Genomic DNA, 24698 nt, shown 5'->3' on the forward strand with positions numbered 1-24698 from the left:
GACAGCTAAGCAGCGATCATAACAGCGACTTACAAGTTCGCTGTTACGTCACCGAAAATGGTGACGTAACAGCGACGTCGTTGTCGCTGTCGCTTAGTGTGAACCCAGCATTATTCTTCTTTTGATTTGATGCTCTAGTTTGCAACTGATTATATCACAATCTGCTACAAGGAAGTAAAATACACTTTTATTTCCACAAGGCAGATTTCAAAACCTTTAAAAGGAAAAATCTCTCAAAAGCTATGTGCACATGGGGTTCTTGTAGCCAACAGAGTTTTTGTTCACAAAGCTCCTTTAGGAAAAAGGTGGTATTGCCATCATTTTGTTTTTTTTAAATCATAACTTTTTATTAGTTATTAATGCCAAATGTTACATCATACATCATATTGTCATCACATTATCAACAAAAATCACAATAATATGGCTATTAAACAAGGGAGAGGGGGGAGGGGGAGAAGGGGATGGGTGAATGGTGATATCACATCAATTTCCGGGTCACATTCTCCATATATACATCTATAGATTCATTTGATAACAGTATTTAATCGGAAAGATAACCAGTAGTATTATTTCTTATAGAATAGCGCTGTGTTATTGTCGCGGGCGGAGGAGGGGATGCGGCGCTCTCCCACTGCTCGGGTCCGGCCGCTGCTGCTGCTGCTCGGTGGTGGCTCGAGCGGTGGGCCGGATCCCGGGGACTCGAGCGGCGTTCCTCGCCCATGAGTGAAAATGGGAGTTTGATTGTGGGGATTAGATATTGTCCGTGATGCCACCCACGGTTGTGGTGAGATGGGTGACACCACCGCTGCTCTGGAAGGGGATCCCGGGAGCGATGACAGGGAGCAGCTTGGATGTTAGTCCTCCCCTCCGTGGGTAGGGGGATTGGTTGTCCCGGGGCCCAGTGAGGGAGTAGGGATTGATGGCAGGCAGGTTACGGGGCCTGGCCAGGTGCAGGGTCGCGGGGGAAGCGCTGTGGTACTCACTCAGCCAATGATGTACACAGAGTCTCCAGTAAAACAAACGGCTGGATGGACGGGTCCCACAGACGGCCGCGGTGTTTCTCTTCCCAGCAGGTTGATGGTGACTGCCTTTCCCTGCACCTCTGTCTAGTTTGTACAGTTCCAATGGGTTCCCACCGGTAACCCACTCCCCAGCTTGGATGGGTGCTGAAGGAGCCCCTTTTGCCCGCAGACTCTGGCCCTGGGAACTTTAGCCTTGGCGGTGACTGTGTTTCCCTCTCTCGGTTGGACTGTTGCTTTCTGTCGGGACTTGGCTGCTGGGAAACCCAGGAGGTTCCCTTCGCTAACGGATTTGACAAATTCACGGCGACTCCTAGCCTTGTCGGGGTCCGTAAAGCCCCTGCCGGATGGTGCTGGCTTCTCTTTGCGTACCGGTCCGGTACCGCTGGGCCACCGCCCGTCCACGGTCCTTACGGCTAGCTCCAATAGGCCACTCCTGCAGACAGTCACCACCGTCTGCCAACCTTGCCGTTCCGTCCGGGCCACACACCCGGACCAACTTCAGGCCTCTCAACTGCTACTTCCCTCCTTCCACTTTCACTTCCAAACTCTATGTGCCTGCTTTTCCCGCCTCCAGGACTGTGAACTCCTCGGTGAATGGGACCAACTGCCTGGCCCACCCCCTGGTGTGGACATCAGCCCCCTGGAGGAAGGCAACAAGGGTTTTTGTCTGACTTTGGTGTGCCTGACCGGGGGTGTGGGGTGTGTTGGTGTAGTGTTTGTGACGTCCTGGCTTGCCCAGGGCGCCACATTCCCCCTTAGTAAAATGCAGACCGTCCGCGGGCTGCCCGTCCATCACCGGTTTTATTTTCACAAACTGGAAAAGATTTAAAATGGTAAACAGGTATTACAAGTATATTAACTTCTTCCCACATCGGGAGGCACATTACTTAAACGTTGCTAACGGTAACGGCTTCCGCTCTCTCCCACCCAAGCAACCTGGCCCTGATGCTGCCCCTAAGAAAATGGGCAGCACCCCTTGACCCCAGTCCAGCTCAAGTTACCCGAGCGGGTTCTGTCCTTTTCAGGGGACCCACGTCCATGGGGAACCCCTGAAACCCCCAGAGGATTACCACCGGTTGCGGTAGTGGCGGGCCTGGGCCATCACTTCCCTCCAGGCACATCTTCCAAATCAGCCTCTCTGGAGGCGGTAACGGTGAAGCCAACATTTTTATTTACATGCCACTAAGTTTGTGGTTGCCCTGCCAGTTCTCGGGCTTGTCCGTAGCAGTTTCTACGTATTGATTGCAAACAATCCCCACGGGGATAACAGTGCTTCGTAGCCAACGGGCTACCACAAACAAAACTGTAGGGTCCCAACGGAGACTTGCCGTAGGGTCCCAACGGGGACTGTCAGCTGGGTCCCAGGGGCCATCCACAACACCTGGCTCCGGTACAGCTTCCTCCTGCAGCTTTCCCACAGTCCACCATCGAACAGCACGAGCCCCCAACGCCACCCTCACACAGGGGTGACACTGTCCCACAGGACTCCATTTTCAGCTGCCGATGATGCCGGTACGACTGCTCCTCCAACCGGACTCCTTAGCCTTGAGGGCCGTCTGGAACGTCAGCAGAGTCCCAATGGGGACCGACAGTAAGGTAACCGGGAACCACTACCATGCTCTAACTTTTCTTTCTTAATCAGCAATCCCGCGGCGCAGCTGCCTTTGCTGCCGCTCCCGGTGCGGAGCACTTTCTGCTTGCTCCGGTTCAGGTGGTGTGGGGGACGGGCCCAGCCGGAGTCCCCCTGTGCCGGCTATGACCGGTACCTTCCGTAATGAGGGACCCCGCTGTGACATGGCCTGCTCTGCCTCCTGGCAGCTGCATCCCCGCCGTGCCTCCGGTGCATCTTTGCTGACGGGCTCAACCTTTGGCTTCTTCCATGGAAGCGGATCAGGGCGGTCACGAGCTTCTGCTGCAGGTCGGTCCGCCGGGGCGGATTGGCAGGGTACTGCTACCGGTGGTGGTGGTAGCGGGCCTAGTGGCGGGGCAGCAGCAGCCAACACGGGTAGCGGGGGAGGTAGCAGGGCGAGCGGGTATGGACCGGGTCCCTCGGCCGCGATGACCGACCCACTAGGGGTACAGGGGCGTGGGTCACTTACCCTCCCTTCCAAGACTCCCTCCACCTCGCGTCTCCGTATGGCCGCCACCACTTCCGCCATGTCGGCCTTCCACTCCTCCAGGAGGAGCTGCATGTGGAGCTGCAGACGGCTGCTTAGCTGGATGGTCCGGACTTCCACCCACGCTGCGGTGCCAGGCGCGGGGACCACGGTGTTGTCGGTCGGACTCAGCATCCTTAGCAGCGGCCTGTTCCAGGAACCAGTAAATGGCGTCCCTGCTTCCATAGCCGCGGGCTACATGTGGCCAGACGCCATCAGTCCCCCTTAGTCTTTTTCCGGCTCCTCCTCTACAGGGGCGGGGTTTAGGCCTTCGCGCCTCCACTGCTCGAGCGGGAATTTTTCGCGCCCAAGATGGCGGCTTCTCCAAATTTTCGGCCGGACACCTCCGGCGGTCACAAGGCGCACCTCTACCAGACGGCAGAGTGGTAAGATCCTGTTCGTGACGCCAAGTTGTCGCGGGCGGAGGAGGGGACATGGCGCTCTCCCACTGCTCGGGTCCGGCTGCTGCTGCTGCGGCTGCTGCTCGGTGGTGGCTCGAGCGGTGGGCCGGATCCCGGGGACTCGAGCGGCGTTCCTCGCCCGTGAGTGAAAATGGGAGTTTGATTGTGGGGAGTAGATATTGTCCGTGACGCCACCCACGGTTGTGGTGAGATTGGTGACACCACCGCTGCTCTGGACGGGGATCCCGGGAGCGATGACAGGGAGCAGCTTGGATGTTAGTCCTCCCCTCCGTGGATGGGGGGATTGGTTTTCCCGGGGCCCGGTGAGGGAGTAGGGATTTATGGCAGGCGGGTTACGGGGCCTGGCCAGGTGCAGGGTCGCGGGGGAAGCGCTGTGCCGCACGGCACGGTGGTACTCACTCAGCCAATGATGTACACAGAGTCTCTGGTAAAACAAACGGCTGGATGGACGGGTCCCACAGACGGCCGCGGTCTTTCTCTTCCCGGCAGGTTGATGGTGACTGCCTTTCCCTGCACCTGTGTAGTGTGTACGGTTCCAATGGGTTCCCACCGGTAACCCGCTCCCCAGCTTGGATGGGTGCTGAAGGAGCCCCTTTTGCCCGCAGGCTCTGGCCCTGGGAACTTTAGCCTTGGCGGTGACTGTGTTTCCCTCTTTCAGTTGGACTGTTGCCTTCTGTCGGGACTTGGCTGCTGGGAAACCCAGGAGGTTCCCTTCGCTAACGGATTTGACAAATTCACGGTGACTCCTAGCCTTGTCGGGGTCCGTAAGCCCCTGCCGGATGGTGCTGGCTTCTCTTTGCGTACCGGTCCGGTACCGCCGGGCCACTGCCCGTCCACGGTCCTTACGGCTAGCTCCAATATGCCACTCCTGCAGACGGTCACCACCGTCTGCCAACCTTGCCGTTCCGTCCGGGCCACACACCCGGACCAACTTCAGGCCTCTCAACTGCTACTTCCCTCCTTCCACTTTCACTTCCAAACTCTATCTGCCTGCTTTTCCCGTCTCCAGGACTGTGAACTCCTCGGTGGGCGGGACCAACCACCTGGCCCACCCCCGGGTGTTGATATCAGCCCCTGGAGGAAGGCACCAAGGGTTTTTGTCTGACTTTGGTGTGCCTGACCGGGGGTGTGGGGTGTGTTGGTGTAGTGCTTGTGACATCCTGGATTGCCCAGGGCGCCACATTATTGTTGGATGAAGCGAGTATCTTCTCGGATAATTGCCATCATTTTCATGGCTGCTCCACCGGCAGCTTTTTTTGCTTATAAGGTTCCGCCATGAGATGGTTTGAACCACTTTGAATCTTAAAATATTTGGTGAGATAAATCCAATTAATTATTTTTGGACTTTGATGTAAGTGGCACCTAGTTATTTGGTGAGACAAGTGCCAATCACCATAGCGGTATTAGCTGAACCTATTGGCCTGCACATATCTCCTTATTAGGAGGGGCCAAACCTTATATGTATTGTTTGTCTGTTTTTATTGGTTGAGGACATCACAGTATTCACAAAATTATTCAAGTATTATTTTATTACCTCTTAATAAAATTTAGAACGACAGTGAGTGTCACTGACATCTAATTGCCAGATGTCATTGTTACAGGTGTGCCTTTTGTTCATAGTCAACACCAACACGCATATATCTATACACCCTCCTACAGGCACAAGGCCTTACAGTATCTTTATCAAGAGAGCCGGTGGCTGAACATGGAGAGGTGAGCAGGAGGCTGAACATGAAAAAGAAAGGAGGTGGCTGAACTTTAAGAAGATAGCGAGAGGCTGAACATGAAGAAAAGAGCGAGTAGATGAGAATGAAGAATAGAGCTGCACATGAAGAGGAGATTGGGGCAGCTTAACATGAAAAAGAGAGTGGATGGCTGAACATGAAGAGGAGAGTGGATGGCTGAACATGAAAAAGAGAGCGGGCAGCTGAACATGAAGAAGAGAGTGGACAGCTGAACATGAAGGAAAGAGTGGGTGGCTGAACTGAAGAAAAGATTGGACAGCTGAACATGAAGAAGAGAGTGGACAGCTGAACATGAAGAAGAGAGTGGGAAGCTGAACATGAAGAGGAGAGCAAGCAGCTGAATATGAAGAAGAGAGTGGGTGGCTGAACTGAAGAAGAGAGCGGGTGGCTGAACTGAAGAAGAGAGTGGGCAGCTGAACATGAAGAAGAGAGCGAGCAGCTGAATATGAAGAAGAGAGTGGGCAGCTGAGAATGAACAGGATACTTCTTTGAACCACTCCAGCATTTACCAGCCCTGAAGCAGTCTTGTTTTTCATAAACATGGATGTATTCATTCCTTTGAATGTTTTCAGTTGCGGAATCCATTTGAAAATGGTGTCATGTGCACATAGCCAGTAATCTCCTAAACTGCCCCTTGAAAGTTATATTATTTAGCCATATGTCTATGTGTGCCACCCCCGTGCAAGCAGCCGAGCTGCTCGGATCCGGGTTCACAGTGGCTCAAGGGTCTCCGGACCTGGGGGTCGTGTGGCCACTCAAATGAAGGGGTATTTACAAGGGGTTATATAGTTCGTAACGCCACTCGTGGTGCGTGGTAACTGGGGAAAATACCGCCGCTGCCGTTGGGGAGTACCCGGGGTGATGACGGGAAGCAGCCAGGTGTTGTGACCCTCCACAGGTAGGGGGAATGCCCTGGGACTCGGTGGGAGGATAAGGCCGTGGGATGCAGGGATCACACTTGTATTCACTCAGTCCATTAAGCAGACACTGACAACCGGGTAAACCAAATCTCTGGACACCGCTGCCACTGAGGGGAGCTAGTTCAGGTCCCGTCTCCAATGGTGCTGCTGTTACGTCACCACCGGAGTCCGCTCCAGCGACTTCTGCTCCGATCGCCAGGCAATGCCGTGTTCCTGCCGTGGATGGTGCTGGTGATGGGAGAGGAGTCGATGCCAGCGGCACCGGTGGGCGCAGGCTCCGATCATCCACTGGGCTTGGTTATCTTGGGATCTGCAGTACCACTGGCTGACTGTGGGTGGCGTGTTGTGAATGTTAGTTATGTTTTGGCTGCTGGGAGGCTCCCTCTAGTGGCCAGGAATGGTTTGGACTTGGACCAGGTGTGTTGTGCAGTGGGTGTTTCCTTTGCTAACTCTCTGCTTATTTAAATCCTGGTCTGATTGCAGGCTGTTGCCGGATGTCAGTTGTTCTTTGTATCTCCAGCCTGCTTAATCCTGCTCTACACCACATCTTCCCCAGATAAGTTCTTGCTCTTTATTTATTGTCTGGTTCTTTAGTTTATCTGGGTTTGTCATTTGCTGTGGTTGGTTTCAGTTTATTCGCTTGCAGGGATTTTCCCCCTCAGTGGATTGTTGGGGAACTCCCTGCAGTTCTGTGTGGAGTATAGCTCCTTTGGGTCCATGTGTTTGTGGCTTGTTGACTTTGTTATGATTCTTGTTTTCTGTTCATTGGTATGACAAGGGCACCTGGTATAGGACGGAGTTCAGATCGTGCGATCTGATGGCCTTTTTGTACTATCAGGAAGTTGGTATTTTGCAGGGTTTTTCTCTGGTCACCATCAGTCCCTTTCCTGTCCTTTCCTATTTTAGTCAGCGGGGGCCTCACCTTTTGCTAATCCTGTCATCTACCTGTGTATTGTGTTTTTCCTATATCACCGCAGTCTTTGAATGTGGGGGGCTAGCTATTCTTGTCTATTTTCTGAGGCAGAGAGTTATTCATCTTTCCTACCTTTAGGATAGTTAGTTTTCCGGCTGGGTTCGCGGTGCACAGGATGTTAGTTCACCCCTCGGCTACTTCAAGTTGTGATGGTTAGTAAGGGGATGGCGGCCAGATTAGTTGCCAATGCTCTTGTCACCTTTTGCCAATGATTTGTGGCGGTCTTCCATGGTTCCGGATCATAACAGTGGCGTGTGTCTTCCAGCTGAAGTTGCCAGCGTTCAGCTACAACCAATGAGAAGACACCACACCCTTCTTAGTTCCCCTCTTGTCTGCTAACCTCTGCCAGAGATAGTTCTGATATTCTGGCTCCTGTTCCGCCCTGTTCTGTTTTGTGATTCCTGTGTGCTGACTTCTGCGTGTTTTCTGACTACCCTCCTGCCTGCTGTTTTTTTACCTCGCTGCCCGATCCGGATTTGACCTCTGCTACGTTTCCTGATTACGTCACCGCCTGCTGATTCTGTCCCTGTTCTGCTATTCTTGGTTTGACCCTGCCTGATGACTACTCTCATCGGACTGCAGCCTTCCACAGGTAGTAATCTCCAGGGCCCTGTGTAATTCCAAATCCCTGTATAGGGGTTAAAGGGTTTCTGGGTTCTGGGGGTCCTCTTTGGTGAGTGGCTTTCCTCTAGCCTGTCCATTACATCCCATCTGAGTCTGTTGATACAGGCAGGCGTTACAGCTGCCTGGTGATCCGTGACCTGCCTCCTGGCGCTAAGTTTATTTCTCTGGTGGTCCCGGTAGTGTGAAACTTGCTGGTCCTGCTCCCCACTGTGTGGGAGCTTGCTCTCGGGGCTCATGCTTGGGATTTTCTGGACCGTTTTGGGTGGAAAGTCCTATCCCCCTTGTTGCGCTAGTGTCCCGATTTTGGAGCGGTTGGGAACAAATCTTGAAAGCTCCGTTCTCCATGGGTAAATTACCGGGTTGCATGCAGCTACTCCCCAACCTAGGATCCACGTACCCCGTCATGCCTTGGTCCCGGACCGGTGATGGTGCAAGGCCGCCGGCTGTCCTGCTCGACAGACTCGAGCCCCTTGCCACGATCCCCTGCGACCGGGGGTCCACATCCTCTAGGCCGAGACCACCATCTGCAACCTAGACAGTTTCCTTATAGGAGTCACCACTCCCGACCTCCTCAGAGCTCTTCACAGCTCGAGGGCTACTCTCTCACCACCACTCACCAACTGACTCTCTAACCGACTGACTACACTCCTCACTTCCCCTCCCTGACCACCCAGGTGGGCGACTCTATTCCTCTCAAGCCATCCACTGGTGTGTCTGGTGGGTGTGGTGCAGGGTGTATCTAGGATTTGATTTGCTGTTTTAGGCAACACCATTTGGTTAGGGACCCATAACCAAGAGGAAGGTGGATACTGCACAGGAGGGTAGATTGTGCAATACCTTGTGACAACCTGATAGTCCAGGGGCGTCACATATGCACAGGTGATGGAGATAGTCTGAGCTAGTGCCTTCCTTATGTTGAAGTCTAAGGGTATATTCACATGGCAATCTTTCGATATAGATGCAGATCTGCAGCGGAAATCCAACAATAAGCTTAAATTTGTGCCACTGATTCGACTGCAAATATTCAGCAGAACACATGAAATAAAATGGTCATAGAGCAGTGTCAAAATGGCATGCACATGTTTTGTCTAATGTCATTTCTATTATGGCTTCAAAGTTTGAAAACCTTCAAGCGGTAAAAACAAGTAACTTGCTTATTCTTCAGATGGCTTTGTTTAGAAGCCGCCTACTCTATATACTTGAAAGTATAAAGTAAAGACACAGGCGACAAAACAACGGCTAAAATGTCAGCAAAAACACCAAAGGCGTTCACAAAAAAAGTGGGCTTTTTTTAATGTGCTACAACTTGGAAAACTCAGCATCTATGAGTGTCCTTGTGTACACATTCTTAAGGGTGCTTTACACGCTGCGACATCGCTAACGATATATCGTCGAGGTCACAGTGTTTGTGACGCACATCTGGCGTTGTTAGCGACGTCATTGCATGTAACACCTATGAGCGACCTTAAACAATCGCAAAACAGGCAAAAAACGTTGGTCTGTGAGACGTCGTTCATTTACCAAAAATCGTTGTCTGGTCAGTAGCAAGGTTGTTTGTCGTTCCTTCGGCATCACATATCGCTGTGTGTGACACCGCAGGAGCGACGAACATCTCCTTACCTGCGTCCACGGGCAATGAGGAAGGAAGGAGGTGGGCAGCATATTCCGGCCGCTCATCTCCTCCCCTCCTCTTCTATTGGACGGCCGTTTTGTGACGTCGCTGTGACGCCGAACGCACCTCCCCCTTGAAGGAGGGATTGTTCGGCATCAACAGCGACGTCGCAGAACAGATATGTGCGTGTGACGCTGCCGTAGCAATAATGTTTGCTACTGCAACGAACACCACATATCGCACCAACGACGGGGTCGGGTGCTATCGCGCACGACATCGCTAGCTATCGCTAGCGATGTGTAAAGCACCCTTTAGTCTATGTTCACAATGAGGTTTTTTCATCAATTCAAAATCCACGAGATTTCATGCAGAAGATGGAGGAGTTTTCTTTCTCTGAAGCATTTCCTGAAATTATAATGAAGAGTTTTGGAAAAGGTTCTTTCCTGAAAAGTTTTATGCAGCCTTTTGATTGGACAGTGCCTGGTTTGGAGAGATTTCCTCCAGTTACGGCGTCACAGAGGTGACATGCATTTACTTTTTCCACCATCAGTTGTTCAAACCTTTTCATGAGAAAAAAAAAGTAAAAAAAAAACCCTCCTCACATGAGCAGTAAATTGTGTTTCCCATAGAAATGAAATGGAAAGGTTTTCAAGGTGCTTTTTAAAGTAATTTTTTAGCTGAAAAAAACTGCATTTGAACAGAGAGTTTTTTGAAGAGCTCAAAAACCACACTTTTTTCAAGCAGAAACCAGTTGAAGAAATTCTTGTTTTTTGAGAAATTTTTGGAGGAGTTTAGCTTTTCCTGAAGTTGTTTGATGACATTTTAAAGTTTTATTTTCCTTAAGCGTTCTTTCCTGCCTATAATTGAACAGTGTCTAGTTAGGAGAGGTTTTCTTTAGGATTCGCCTCAAAGAAATTATCATATTTTTCCAACAGGGATTTTTAAAAACCTTTTCAGGAAAAAAAAATAAATTATATAAATAACAAAGTTTATATACTTTTAAGTCTATGGCATGGAAAGGAAGTGGGTGGACAAGGGTGATGAAGGCAGAAAAACACATATATAGTGGTGTTTATTTCTATTAGGTACCCCAGAGCTGGATGCACAGCTACAATGATGCAGCTGCCTCAACATAAGTTAATTATAAGGATAGGGGCAGGTCCACAATCAAGAATTTCTGAGCTCCATGTTGGCAAAATTTTCGGGCCCCCTTGAGACTCCACCCCAGTTCCGCCTAGATCCCTCAATCTTCCACAGTCCCACAGTTCTGTATATATATATATGTATGTATATATATATATATATATATATATATATATATATATATATATATCACACCAAGGGGTGACAACTGCATTATATAACAAGCATCTCAAAGGCATATAATAGTGCAGTTAAAGGAAACATGTAGCAAACTGCTCAATTAATATGCACGACTAAAGGCACAGGCAAACCGATATATAACATGTATAAAGATGTTTGTTTAAGTCAGTTTTTTAAGTCAAAGATGCATACCTGAAGCCATTATCCGCCGCTGCTGTGCCACACCAGAGCCCTACACGTGTTTCAGTGTGTAGCCTTCATCAGGGTGAGGGATTGTAGACAGTTACAGTTATGTTACATGTCAGTTTTAGCAGAATTTAAACATACAAATGTATATGTATGTTGTGTTTCATGTCCTACAGGTCTCGTTGCCAGGGGACTGGCAAATTTAAAGTTGGGGGAATATAATAGGGTGACCAGTGCCCTACTGTCCCTACTTTCCAATGGTGACTACTGGAACAGCAACATTTAAACTGTGAATTGTATTGTATTTTTGTGCAATCTCCACTATGTAATGCAACTTGCTGCTACCAAGTGTCATGTCCCTGGGTCTCTTAGAGAGTTGGGATTGAAGGGAATGACAAGGCAGCAGGGGTTAAGTTGGGAGGTGGGTTACAAGCACAGCAGGTGATATAAGGTAGGAGTTGCACAGAGTTAGATAGGGAGATGCTGTGGTAGTAGGAAGAACAAAGAGAGCACCAGGAGGGACAGAAGAAGCAGAGTGGAGGGAATAGGGTGGAGGTGGCAGAGACAGAACTGAAGAAGCAAGAGAGAAAGAAAGGATACTGCAAGAAGGAAGTTCAGCTACGGTAGGATGTAAGACCAGGGAAGTCATGGAGACGTAAAGGAGCAGTTAGGCGCTCCCCTACCTTAGGCCAGCACCTGTTAGTATGTGAAGGAACGCAGTGGCGGTGGGAGGGCAGCCTAGTCAATCTATCCAAGCCGAGAGACCCACCATCATGTTGAGGGACTGGGTCGGAAGTAGAAGAGTAAATCGCCCTATTGTGGTCTTCTCCATAGACCCGAGCCGGTGCCAGCAGCCAAAAGTGATGAAAGATGATAATGATGACAGCTCTGTGCTGAGAAAGTGGAAAATGACTGTTAAGCATCTGTGTAGTAAAGTATTGCAAGTTTTACCTGGTGGTCATCCCTTTACTGAGCACACGGGGCACAAGGCCCATGGAAATGAATGGGAGCCGGAGAAGTTGGCTACTGAAGATACATAAGCGCAGGAGTCCGCAGGTACAACCTCCACACGACCTACCACCCACACCACTCTGCCCCCCGTGTCTGTACTATGCCAGGGTGGGTTGGGGTCCACAACCCTCATCCATGACTGCCCCTCTCCAGCACTTTGCAGGGGCAGAAGAAGAATAGCAGGTTGGTGGGCCAGAGGGAGGCCAGTGGTCGGTCGGATGAGATGGGGAGTGGGCAAGTTGGCGCGTGCACCGCATCACTTTTGGATCCTCAACTACTGCATGTACTATATTTTTTGCACGATAAGACGCACTGGACCAAAAGATGCACCTAGATTTTTTGAGGAGGAAAACAAAAAAAAATTTGAAGCAGAAAATGTGGTCATGGTACACTGTTATGGGGGGATCTGCTGCTGACCACTTGTTGGAGTAATGTCCCCCAATTTTTTGCTAATCTCCCCCATCCTGAACCACTTCCAGGTATATATCTCCCCCATGTCGGTGTACATTCCCCCCGGGTATGTTTTGCCCATCCTGATAAATATGTGGCCCATCTTGGTATATATGATACCCATCCTGGGCATACACTGGTATATACTGTATATTCCCCATCCTTGTATATAGGATCTAAATCCTGGTATATATGTCCCTCAACTTGCTATATATGTTTCCCATCCTGGTATATCTGTGGCCCATCGTGGTATATATGTCCCCCCCATCCTGGTATATATGTCCCTTGTCGTGCTATATATGTTCCCCAATCCTGGTATACACTCCCTGACAGACGTTCTGTCGCTTATCCATTTTATGTTAATAGAAGCTTATAACTGGACTTTAAATTCATCCATTAGTTTTATAAATTACTCTTTTGAAAACTGAAAGCCTCACAAATTTGGTTTAGGTTATGAAAATAAAGTTGCTGCAAAGCTGAAATATTAATCATTTAATGAACACAGAAAGGTCAGATTTTGACAAGACAAAAGTTTTGTCGCCCATAGAAAGTAATGTGAAAGTTATACAAATAATTAACTTCTAATACAAAGATATGTTGCATAACATTGGCGAATGAAGTTGTGGTGCTATTAGAGCCATATTTAATATTTTGTGAGACTTCCATGAGCTTGAAGGACTGCCTCCATGCAGTTCAACAATGATTCATACAATTTATTGATGAAGTCATCAGGAATAGCAAAGAATGCAGTCTGGCATGCCTCCCAGAGTTCATCTAGATTCTTTGGTTTTGTCTTCCAAGCTCCCTCTTTCATCCTACCCCAAACATGCTCAATGATTTTCATGTCTGGTGACTGGGCTGGCCAGTCCTTGAGCACCTTGATCTTCTTTGCCAGGAGGAACTTTGTTGTAGAGATGGATGTATAAGATGGAGCACCATCCTGCTGCAGAATTTGACCCCTTTTATGATTGGGAGTATAGGAGGTAGCTAATACTTCTTGATATTTTAGGCTATTGATTTTGCCTTGCACCTTGCAAATGTTTTGCACACCCCATACTGAATAGCACACCCCAGACCATGATCTTTCCACCACCAAACTTAACTGTTTTCTGGATCCATACGGGCTCCAGTAGCTCTCCTGCAGTATTTGTGGTGGCTGTGGTGTAATTCAACTGAAGATTCATCAGAGAAATCCACCTTCTGCCACTTTTCCAGTGTCCATCTGTTTAGCAGGCTGTGGTACTTGGGAAATGCCACAAGTTTTTTTAATTGACTTCTGTTTAGTGCTGGCTTCAGGGTGAGTCACCCACCACAGTGCTGCAGCCGTCGTCTCCGGGACACTGCGGGGACTTCTCTGTAGGGACCCCTCTGGCAACAGGTAGGTCAGATTGTTTACTTCTAAGTCGTGATGCCATTCTTGGGTTTGCGGTCAGGGTGAGGGGTGACCGCCACTGCAGTTTAACGAGCGTCTGGGGCTGATGGTGTCTGCAGTCTGGTGGTAGGGCCTCCCGAGAGTGAGGCCGGCCCCAGGGGCTCGGGTGTAAGTGTGTAGAACAACAGGTCACAGAAGAACTCAGTCTCAGTCCAAAGTGTCTTGCAACTGGTTTTTACTCACTTTCAAGTGCTTCAAGTGATACCCGGGCGATGCTGAGATACACCAATTGAGAACCAGGTATCCTGCAGGCTGGTACAGGGGTGACTGCTGGCTCGCCTTCTTAGCACTTCTTGTTTCGGACAACCCCTGACTTAAAGTACCATGGGATTCATCCAGGGAAGTTGCAGCTGCCTTTTCTCCCCTTTCTGCCCCGTTTGCTGGCAGCGTGGACCAAGGTGGATAGCTTCAGGCTCAATCCTCCTTATGGGCCCCCTCGTTGATGCTGATGCTCGGAGGACTCTGTTTTGGTTGGTGTGGGACTTGTTGTCCACCCCACCGGCAGGTTTAGCAGACCACTAAATGGATGTCTGGCTCTAGGGACCTGTTCCCTGTGCGTGCCTAGCCCTCCAGAAGTCTCCATACATGACCAGCTGACTGCTCTTCCTCAGCGTCTTTCTGTCCAACTTCTAGTGACCGTTCTCCCCCACCAACAGCCACTACACTTGCAGGGTCTGACTAGCGTGTCCTCACTGCTGCGTCTTCACTTCAGACTCGGCTTGCTCCTCTCCTACTCCTTCTCTGACTGACTGCCACTGCAGAACTGTAGTTTCCAGCTTCTCCACTGCACCACTAGCTGAGATGTGGAGGCCATGCCCCCTCCTGGGTCTGCCCAGGGGTCCCCTCTAAGATGTGTGTGAGACCTGGTCACTATGTGTCTGTGCGTACACACCCTATTCAGCCTTTAGGATTACCTGTTTGCACTCACCCAGCATGGGTGCAGTACTCAGTGGTGCCTGACCAGGTCAGGGGCGCCACATGGGTACTGATTTCACCATGGAGGCCATTTCGAGACAGAATCTTACAAACTGTTCTAGTTGACACAGGGACTTGAGGTGATCAGGCCTGTTGGAGCTCTGCTGCAAGGGAAGAGGGGCTGGCTTTAGATTTTCTAACCAACAAACGTTCCTCCTGAGCAGTTGTCTTGCGGGGTCTGCCGGACGTAGGCTTGTCAAAAACATCTCCACTCTCTTCAAATCTTTTTTTAATTATTTGTACTTGACGCTGAGACACATTAAAAGTGTCAGCCTCCTCTGCAGTGGCTCTGGTCTTCAGCCTTTTGATAATCAAGGCTTTGGTCGCAGGGTGGATTTTTGGCATGTTGTCAGAGGTCAAGTTGCAGTTCAAGTGAAGGTCTGGGGTCCTGGGTTTCTTTTTATACACACCCAATTATTAACTGATCATTTAGTGAGCACAGGTGAGGATGTAAACTAGGAATGGGTGCATTATATGACAAGGCGACAAAACTTTTGTCTTGCCAAAATCTGACCTTTCTGTGTTCATTAAATGATCAATATTTCAGCTTTGCAGCAACTTTATTTTCATAACCTAAACTAAATTTGGGAGGGTTTCAGCTTTCAAAAGAGTAATTTATAAAATCAATGGATGAATTTAAAGTCAGGTTTTATTTACATAGCATGGATAAGCGACAGAAATTCTGTCAGGGAGTGTATATGTTCTAGCACATCCTGGTACATCCATGTTCTCCATTCTGGTATATATGTGACCCATCGTGGTATGTATGATCCTCATCTTGGGAATATTTTGGTATATATGTCCCTCATCCTGGTATATGTGTTCCCCATCCTGGTATATATGTCCCCCTGCCTATCCTGGTATAGTCATATGAAAAAGTTTGGGCACCCCTATTAATGTTAACCTTTTTTCTTTATAACAATTTGGGTTTTTGCAACAGCTATTTCAGTTTCATATATCTAATAACTGATGGACTGAGTAATATTTCTGGATTGAAATGAAGTTTATTGTACTAACAGAAAATGTGCAATCCGCATTTAAACAAAATTTGACCGGTGCAAAAGTATGGGCACCTCAACATAAAAGTGACATTAATATTTTGCAGATCCTCTTTTTGCAAAAATAACAGCCTCTAGTCACTTCCTGTAGCTTTTAATGAGTTCCTAGATCCTGGATGAAGGTATATTTGACCATTCCTGTTTACAAAACAATTCCAGTTCAGTTAAGTTTGATGGTCGCCGAGCATGGGCAGCACGCTTCAAATCATCCCACAGATTTTCAATGATATTCAGGTCTGGGGACTGGGATGGCCATTCCAGAACATTGTAATTGTTCCTCTGCATGAATGCCTGAGTAGATTTGGAGCGGTGTTTTGGATCATTGTCTTGCTGAAATATCCATCCCCTGCGTAACTTCAACTTCGTCACTGATTCTTGCACATTATTGTCAAGAATCTGCTGATACTGAGTTGAATCCATGCGACCCTCAACTATAACAAGATTCCCAGTGCCGGCATTGGCCACACAGCCCCAAAGCATGATGGAACCTCCACCATATTTTACTGTGGGTAGCAAGTGCTTTTCTTGGAATGCCGTGTTTTTTTGCCTCCATGCATAACGCCTTTTTGTATGACCAAACAACTCAATCTTTGTTTCATCAGTCCACAGGACCTTCTTCCAAAATGTAACTGGCTTGTCTAAATGTGCTTCTGCATACCTCAGGCGACTCTGTTTGTGGCGTGCTTGCAGAAATGGCTTCTTTTGCATCACTCTCTCATACAGCTTCTCCTTGTGCAACGTGCGCTGTATTGTTGACCGATGCACATTGACACCATCTGCAGCAAGATGATGCTGCAGGTCTTTGGAGGTGGTCTGTGGATTGTCCTTGACTGTTCTCACCATTCTTCTTCTCTGCCTTTCTGATATTTTTCTTGGCCTGCCACTTCTGGGCTTAACAAGAACTCTACCTGTGTTCTTCCATTTCCTTACTATGTTCCTCACAGTGGAAACTGACAGTTTAAATCTCTGAGACAACTTTTTGTATCCTTCCCCTGAACAACTATGTTGAATAATCTTTGTTTTCAGATCATTTGAGAGTTGTTTTGAGGAGCCCATGCGGCCACTCTTCATATGAGATTCAAATAGGAGAACAACTTGCAAGTGGCCACCTTAAATACCTTTTCTCATGATTGGATACACCTGCCTATGAAGTTCAAAGCTCAATGAGGTTACAAAACCAATTTAGTGCTTTAGTAAGTCAGTAAAAAGTAGTTAGCAGTGTTCAAATCAAGAAATTGATAAGGGTGCCCATATTTTTGCACCGGTCAAATTTTGTTTAAATGCAGATTGCACATTTTCTGTTAGTACAATAAACCTCAATTCAATCCAGAAATATTACTCAGTCCATCAGTTATTAGATATATGAAACTGAAATAGCTGTTGCAAAAACCCAAATTGTTCTAAAGAAAAAAGGTTAACATTAATAGGGGTGCCCAAACTTTTTTTCATATTACTGTATATGGATTCTATTATGCCACTTTTTTCTAATACATACAAGCAAAAAGGATTCTACTCACCTTCCCTCTGCTCCCTGGTGAGCGGAGTTCTCTTCCGATGCCGGCAACTGACTTTGGTGTGTTAGCAACTATAGCGCATTACGTCACTGTTAACTCAAAAATAATGAATATTCACAGCCCCCCATGCCCATAATCCCGCCCACCTCTCGGTGTCGGCCTTAGTGCCAAGAGGTGGGCAGGATTATTGTTGGGGGAGCAGTGAATATTTATTTTTTTAATAGCGGACACACATGTTCGCCCCAGCCTCTGGCTTCCTGCTGCACGGTGACTCTTCCCCTGCCTCTGGCATCAAAATTATAGCATGAGAATTAGAATTTAATGTGACTATTTCTGTAATATAAAATCTTGTGTCTACATCAGCCATTCAGTGCTGCTAATCTGACCAGGTAATTTCATTTCTTAACATGATATGCTGCAGATACAGAGCTCTAGACAATGGATTCTGCTAATTAGTGATAAGAAGCTTCGTTTGTGATTGGTCTTGAATCAAGGTGAAAATTGACACATCAATGAAATATCTTTAAAGCCATAATTACCGCAGAAAACGAATCTGCAAAAAAAATCCATCATTTTGTGCAAAGGTTTTAAACAGTGAAATGATACAGCAATGGTGATAATAGCAGTACCATCGTCTGTTAATAGAGGGATCCTTAGCCAGGCTCAATGGTCCCGATACATCAAATAGGTTTTGCCTGAATTCTCAGGTTTTTTACACATCTCAAAGCTAAGTAAAAAATGTCCCGAGATTTATATATTATGCTTTGCTTATATAACATCATCACATTCCACAGCGCTTTACAGATGTAGGGGTGGTCGAGCCCCCTATAATGTAAAGTGCATGGGTATTTAAAGTGTAATGTGTTATCTGCTGTAACTTTGTTAAAGGGAACCTGTCACCAGATTTTTCCCTATGCAACTAAAACTACCACCTTCTGTAGCTCCTCAGCTGCATTCTATGAAGGTGTGCCTTGTATCTGGCCTCCTTTTCAGACCGCAAAAACAACTTTATAAACATTACCTATTCGTATGTATATTTTTTAGCAGGGCCTAAAGGGCAAGCTCTCTTTCTCTTTCGTTCCCCCCTCCTGCCGCTGTACGTCGTTCCCTGTGTTGATTTGAATTGATGACGACGGTCCCGTCATCCTGTGCACAAACTATCCCTCGCGCGTGCGCCCGGGATGTATTTGCTCAGGCACGAGATTATGGGCAGGTACTAGCATGAAACTGGTGAGGTCATGCACAGCGCCGCCCATAATCTCGTGCCTGAGCAAATACATCCCGGGCGCGCGTGAGGGATAGTTTGTGCACAGGCCTGCGATAGTGGCCTACGATAACGGCGCATGCGCGAGACTTCAGCATAGCATGGAGGATGATGGGACCGTCGACCTCAATTCAAATCAGCACAGCGACCAGGAGGGGGGAACGAAGGAATAAAAGAGCACGCCCTTTAGGCCCTACTAAAAAATTTACATACAATAAGGTAATATTTATAAAGTTGTTTTTGCAGTCTGAAAAGGGGGCCAGATACAAGGCACACCTTCATAGAATGCAGCCGAGGCGCTGCATAAGGTGGTAGTTTTAGTTGCATAGGGAAATATCTGGTGACAGGTTCCCTTTAACAATGTGTATTAGTCAGATATAGCAGAGTGGAGAGTGTTAAGTAGGATGTAGTGTGAGGAAAAGGTTTAGGATGTTATTTATAAGAATTAATGTAAAGTATAGGAATGTTATGTAGCTAGAGTTTGTTATTAATAGAAATAGTTAATTTCAGGTTGAGCTCACTGGTGGGGGAACTCGTGTTCAGCAGACAGTCATTTCCTGGTTACAGATAGAGCTGAAAGTCAGTTCTGCAGAAGGGTTCAATGAGTAAAGATGTTAGGAGGTAAGAGAGAAAGTGGTGTATAACAGGGTGCTGCAGACCATAAATGAAGGAATAATAATTTATTTTATTGCACTACGCGTTTCAAGGACTGGGCTGTCCTCTTCCTCAGGTCTCTTACATTGTGCTGAACAAAGATAATCTACAGTGCCTTGCGAAAGTATTCGGCCCACTTGCATTTTTCAACCTTTTCCCACATTTCAGGCTTCAAACATGAAGATATAAAATTTTAATGTTATGATGAAGAATCAACAACAAGTGGGACACAATTGTGAAGTTGAACGAAATTTTTTGCTTATTTTAAACTTTTATAAAAAAAATAATAAACTGAAAAATAGGGCATGCAATATTATTTGTCCCCTTTAAGTTAATACTTTGTAGCGCCACCTTTTGCTGCGATTACAGCTGAAAGTCACTTGGGGTATTGTGACGCCCTGGACTAGCCAGGTAGTCACAGATAGGCCCCGCATAACACCGGTCCCCTAAAAAAGGTAACAGCAGCCAACCACATTAAAATCTAGTCACCTCCCTCAGAGCTTAATGGTCACACCAGGGGGCGGAGCCAGGCGGTTGGCCATGCCCACCGAGGAGTCCAGGGAGCCAGAGGCAAGAGAAACGGAGGAGTTTGTCGGTGGCCAGTGGCCAGTTGACAGTGACAGTAGTCAGTTGGAGTTGAGAGGAGTAGAGTGCAGCTGGCCTGTGGTGACAGGTCTGCAGCGGAAACTGACAGGTGTGAGGGTCGTAGCTCGCACACCTTGGCTAGGAGGCAGGCAGTGGTCTTAGCCTGCAGGAGCCAGGAAGACAGTCAGGTGGAACCATAAGGGACCGGGACAGGGTAGTGGCCCGCCGGTACTGAACCGGGGAACCGACTGGAAACCAGAGCACCAGGGGGGTACTCATACCCGGAACGAGGCCCAGAAGCCACTGGACCACGCTGAATTTACTGATTCAGGTCTGGACTTTAGGTCCATTCCCATCCCAAGTCCCGACTGAAGGCAACAGCCCACCGAGGGGGATAGAAAGCCACCGTATAGGCAGAGAGATCCCACGGGTCAGCGTCTGCGGGCAAATGGACTCCACCAACACATACATAGCCGGGGAGCGGACTCCCGTTGCTGAGGCACAGGCAGTCTACACAAACACAACACGGTGCAGGAGAAAGGCCAAGACCACCAACCCGGGTGAGGGACCAGACACAGCCGGCTGCGGGCACCGACCACCATCAACTTTGTTTACCAGAGACTTGTGTGTGTCAATAATCGTGAGTACAACAGTGCCATCTGGCCGTGCACCGCCCTGCACCGCCAGCCACTACTCTCCCCAAACGGGTCCCAAGGCCACCATCCCTGCCCATGGAGGGGTTAACATCTTGCTGCACGACCATCTCCCCCGGGTGCCCTCGTAACTGCAGCGGTGGTGTCTACACTTTCACCACGTGCCGTGGGTGGCGTCACGAACTCAAACACGGCTCCGGCCATACACCTACCTAACCACCCCCTATCGAGATCGCCAGCAACCCCCTTGCAGAGCGACGTGACCCCCGGGTCCGGAGGCACTCGAGTCACCCACCAAACAAGCCAGATCCGAACAGCTCAGCTGCGGCCGAGCGTGGCGCGGTACAGTATGTCTCTATCAGTTTTGCACATCGAGAGACTGAAATTCTTGCCCATTCTTATTTGTGAACAGCTGGAGCTGAGTGAGGGTGGATGTAGAGTGTTTGTGAACAGCAGTTTTCAGCTCTTTCCATAGATTGTCGATTGGATTCAGGTCTGGACTTTGACTTGGCCATTCTAACACCTGGATACATTTATTTGTGAACCATTCCATTGTAGATATTGCTTTGTGTTTGGGATCATTGTCTTGTTGAAAGACAAATCTCAGTCTCAGGTATTTTGCAGACTCCAACAGGTTTTCTTCTAGAATGGTCCTGTATTTGGCTCCATCCATCTTCCCATCAATTTTAACCATCTTCAATGTCCCTGCTGAAGAAAAGCAGGCCCAAACCATGATGGTGCCACCACCATGTTTGACAGTGGGAATGGTGTGTTCAGGGTGATGAGCTGTGTTGCTTTTATGTCAAACATATCGTTTGGTATTGTGCCCAAATAGTTCGATTTTGGTTTCATCTGACCAGAGCACCTTCTTCCACATGTTTGGTGTGTCTCCCAGGTGGCTTTTGGCAAACTTTATACAACACTTTTTATGGATATCTTTGAAAAATGGCTTTCTCCTCGACACTCTTCTATAAAGGCCATATTTGTGCAGTGTACGACTGATTGTTGTCCTATGGACATATCTTTATTCATTCTTGCCCATTGAGAGTGCAGTGTTATATTTATATATGGTTCATCCAGAGTCATCATGGGCCTCTTGGCTGCATCTCTGATCAGTCTTCTCCTTGTTTGAGATGGAATTTTTGAAGGATGGCTGGGTCTTGGTAGATTTGCAGTGGTATGATCCTCCTTCCATTTCAATATGATCACTTGCACAGTGCTCTTTGGGATGTTTAAAGTTTTGGAAATCTTTTTCTAACCAAATCCTGCTTTAAACTTCTCCACAACAGTATCACGGACCTGCCTGTTGTGTTCCTTGGTCTTCATGATGCTCTCTGTGCTTTAAACAGAACACTGAGACTATCACAGAGCAGGTGCATTTATACGGAGACTTGATTACACACAGGTGGCTTATATTTATCATCAGCAGACATTTAGGACAACATTGGATCATTCAAAGATCCTCAATGAACTTCTGGAGTGAGTTTGCTGCCCTGAAAGTAAAGGGGACGAATAATATTACACGCCCCAATTTTCAGTTTATTCTTTCTTACAAAAGTTTAAAATAAGCAATACATTTTTTTCATCTTCACAATTGTGTCCCACTTGTTGATTCTTCACCATAACATTAAAATTTTTATCTTTATGTTTGAAGCCTGAAATGTGGGTATAAGGTTGAAAAATTCAAGGGGGCCGAATACTTTTGCAAGGCACTGTACATTTATATACAGTATATAAAACAGGACATGCAATCAATCAATTAGTGTATATTGTGATAACACGCTCCGGGATCGCCTTTGCTGGGTTCAAAGGGCACGTATTCACCTCAGGCAGACAGCCGAATTCAAGGTGTAACTGACGCTTGGTCAGGTTTATTGCAGTGAAGCATAAACAAAAAGAAAAAAAACACCAACAAAATAAATCCTTGCCTGTCCGGCACTAACTATACAGGATAATATCCTAACTACCAACTGGAGGGCTTCTCCCTTCCAGCTAAACCATACAAACATCAGGCACTGCTCCTCACAAGTGTCTCCTACACAGACAGGCTTACTGTGTTCCCAGATGGAGACCCTCCCCCAACTTCCCAGATTCCTTTTACCTCCGTCCTTCACCTCCCATTAATCCATTAGTAGCCAGGTGATCCTGACCAGGCTAAATCACATAGGACCGATACCGGGGTGAGATATACCTGCCCTCATCCACTAATCCCACATGAGTCTCACATATCCCCCCCCTCTGCTCAGACCACTGCAGCTGAGCAACAGCACCCACAAAACAGTGCACACGAGACAGGGCATCAGCATTCCCCATCCGCACCCCCGGGCGGTGCTCTACTGTAAAACGGTAGGCCTGAAGTGCAAGGAACCACCGGGTCACTCGGCCATTCCGTTCCCTATTCAAGTGCATCCACTTGAGAGGGGCATGGTCAGTGATCAGCCGGAACTTCCTTCCAATCAAGTAATATTTAAGGGACTCTAGAGCCCACTTAATGGCTAAGCATTCTTTTTCCACTATGGCATAGTTGCGTTCATGCTTATTAAGTTTCCGACTAAGATAAAGGACCGGATGTTCCTCTCCGTCCTTCAGTTGTGACAATACAGCCCCTATACCGGCATCAGAAGCGTCCGTTTGGACCACGAACTCGCTGCGGAAGTCAGGAGTCATTAGCACAGGTTGAGAGCAAAGAGCTAGTTTTAAGTTATGGAAGGCTTCTTCGGCTGCCGTGGTCCATTTGATCATGACAGAGTCTTTCCCTTTGGTAAGGTCCGTCAGGGGAACAGCGGTAGCCGCAAAATTGGGAATGAACCGTCGGTAGTAGCCGGCTATTCCCAAAAATGCTCTCACCTGCTTCTTGTTGACTGGTTGCGGCCATTTCTGAATGGCTTGTATCTTGTCAATCTGGGGTTTAACAATTCCCCTCCCAATTACGTATCCCAAATACCGGGCTTCTTCCAGCCCGATATGACATTTCTTGGGGTTTTCTGTTAGACCCGCCTCCCGCAGGTCCTCAATCACAGCCTCTAGTTTCTGGAGGTGCGTCTCCCAGTCCAGGCTGTAAATGACTATGTCATCCAAATACGCAGAAGCATACTGCCTATGGGGCCTCAGGACTCGGTCCATCAACCTTTGAAGGGTTGCCGGTGCCCCGTGTAGTCCAAACGGCATATACACATACTGGTATAAACCTTCCGGTGTAGAAAACGCGGTTTTCTCTTTAGCGGCCTCTGTTAGCGGGATATGCCAATAGCCCTTCGTTAAGTCTAGGGTCGTGATATACCGGGCTTTTCCAAGCCGATCTATTAATTCATCGACCCGTGGCATAGGGTATGCATCAAATTTGGAGACCGCATTTAATCTCCTGAAGTCATTGCAGAATCTAATGGAGCCGTCTGATTTCGGTATTAACACAATCGGACTCGACCAGGCGCTATGCGATTCCTCGATTACACCTAACTCTAACATGGTCTTCACTTCTCGGGAGACAGCTTCCCGCCGAGCCTCCGGTATTCGGTAGGGCTTTACCTGAACTGTTACCCCAGGCTCTGTTATGATGTCATGTTTAATGAGAGTGGTCTGCCCGGGCTTTTCCGAGAAAAACTCGTGATTGTTGATTACAAACTGCTTGACGTCGGTCTTTTGCCGCTCCGACAGAGTCTCCGCCGTCCCGACATCCGGTATGGTCTGCTTGCAGACCGGAAGGGCCAGACCTGCTGACAGAGCTGGACGGTCCTTCCAGGGTTTTATCAGATTCACGTGATAAATCTGTTCAGGCTTCCTTTTACCAGCCTGGTACACTTTGTAGTTTACCTCACCCACCCGTTCCTTAATTTCAAAGGGGCCTTGCCACTTTGCCAGAAATTTGCTTTCTGCCGTGGGGACCAGGATCAACACCCTATCTCCGGGTGCAAAAGTACGGATCTTGGCCCCCCTATCATAAATCCTTTTCTGTGCTCCTTGAGCCTGTATCATATGCTCTTTAACGATGGGCATCACCGCCGCAATACGGTCCTGCATTTGGGTTACATGGTCTATTACGCTTTTGAACGGGGTGACCTGTCCCTCCCAGGTTTCTTTAGCGACATCTAACAGTCCACGGGGACGTCGGGCGTACAGAAG

This window comes from Anomaloglossus baeobatrachus, chromosome 3 (assembly GCF_048569485.1).
Source record: "Anomaloglossus baeobatrachus isolate aAnoBae1 chromosome 3, aAnoBae1.hap1, whole genome shotgun sequence".
Classification (NCBI taxonomy): domain Eukaryota; kingdom Metazoa; phylum Chordata; class Amphibia; order Anura; family Aromobatidae; genus Anomaloglossus; species Anomaloglossus baeobatrachus.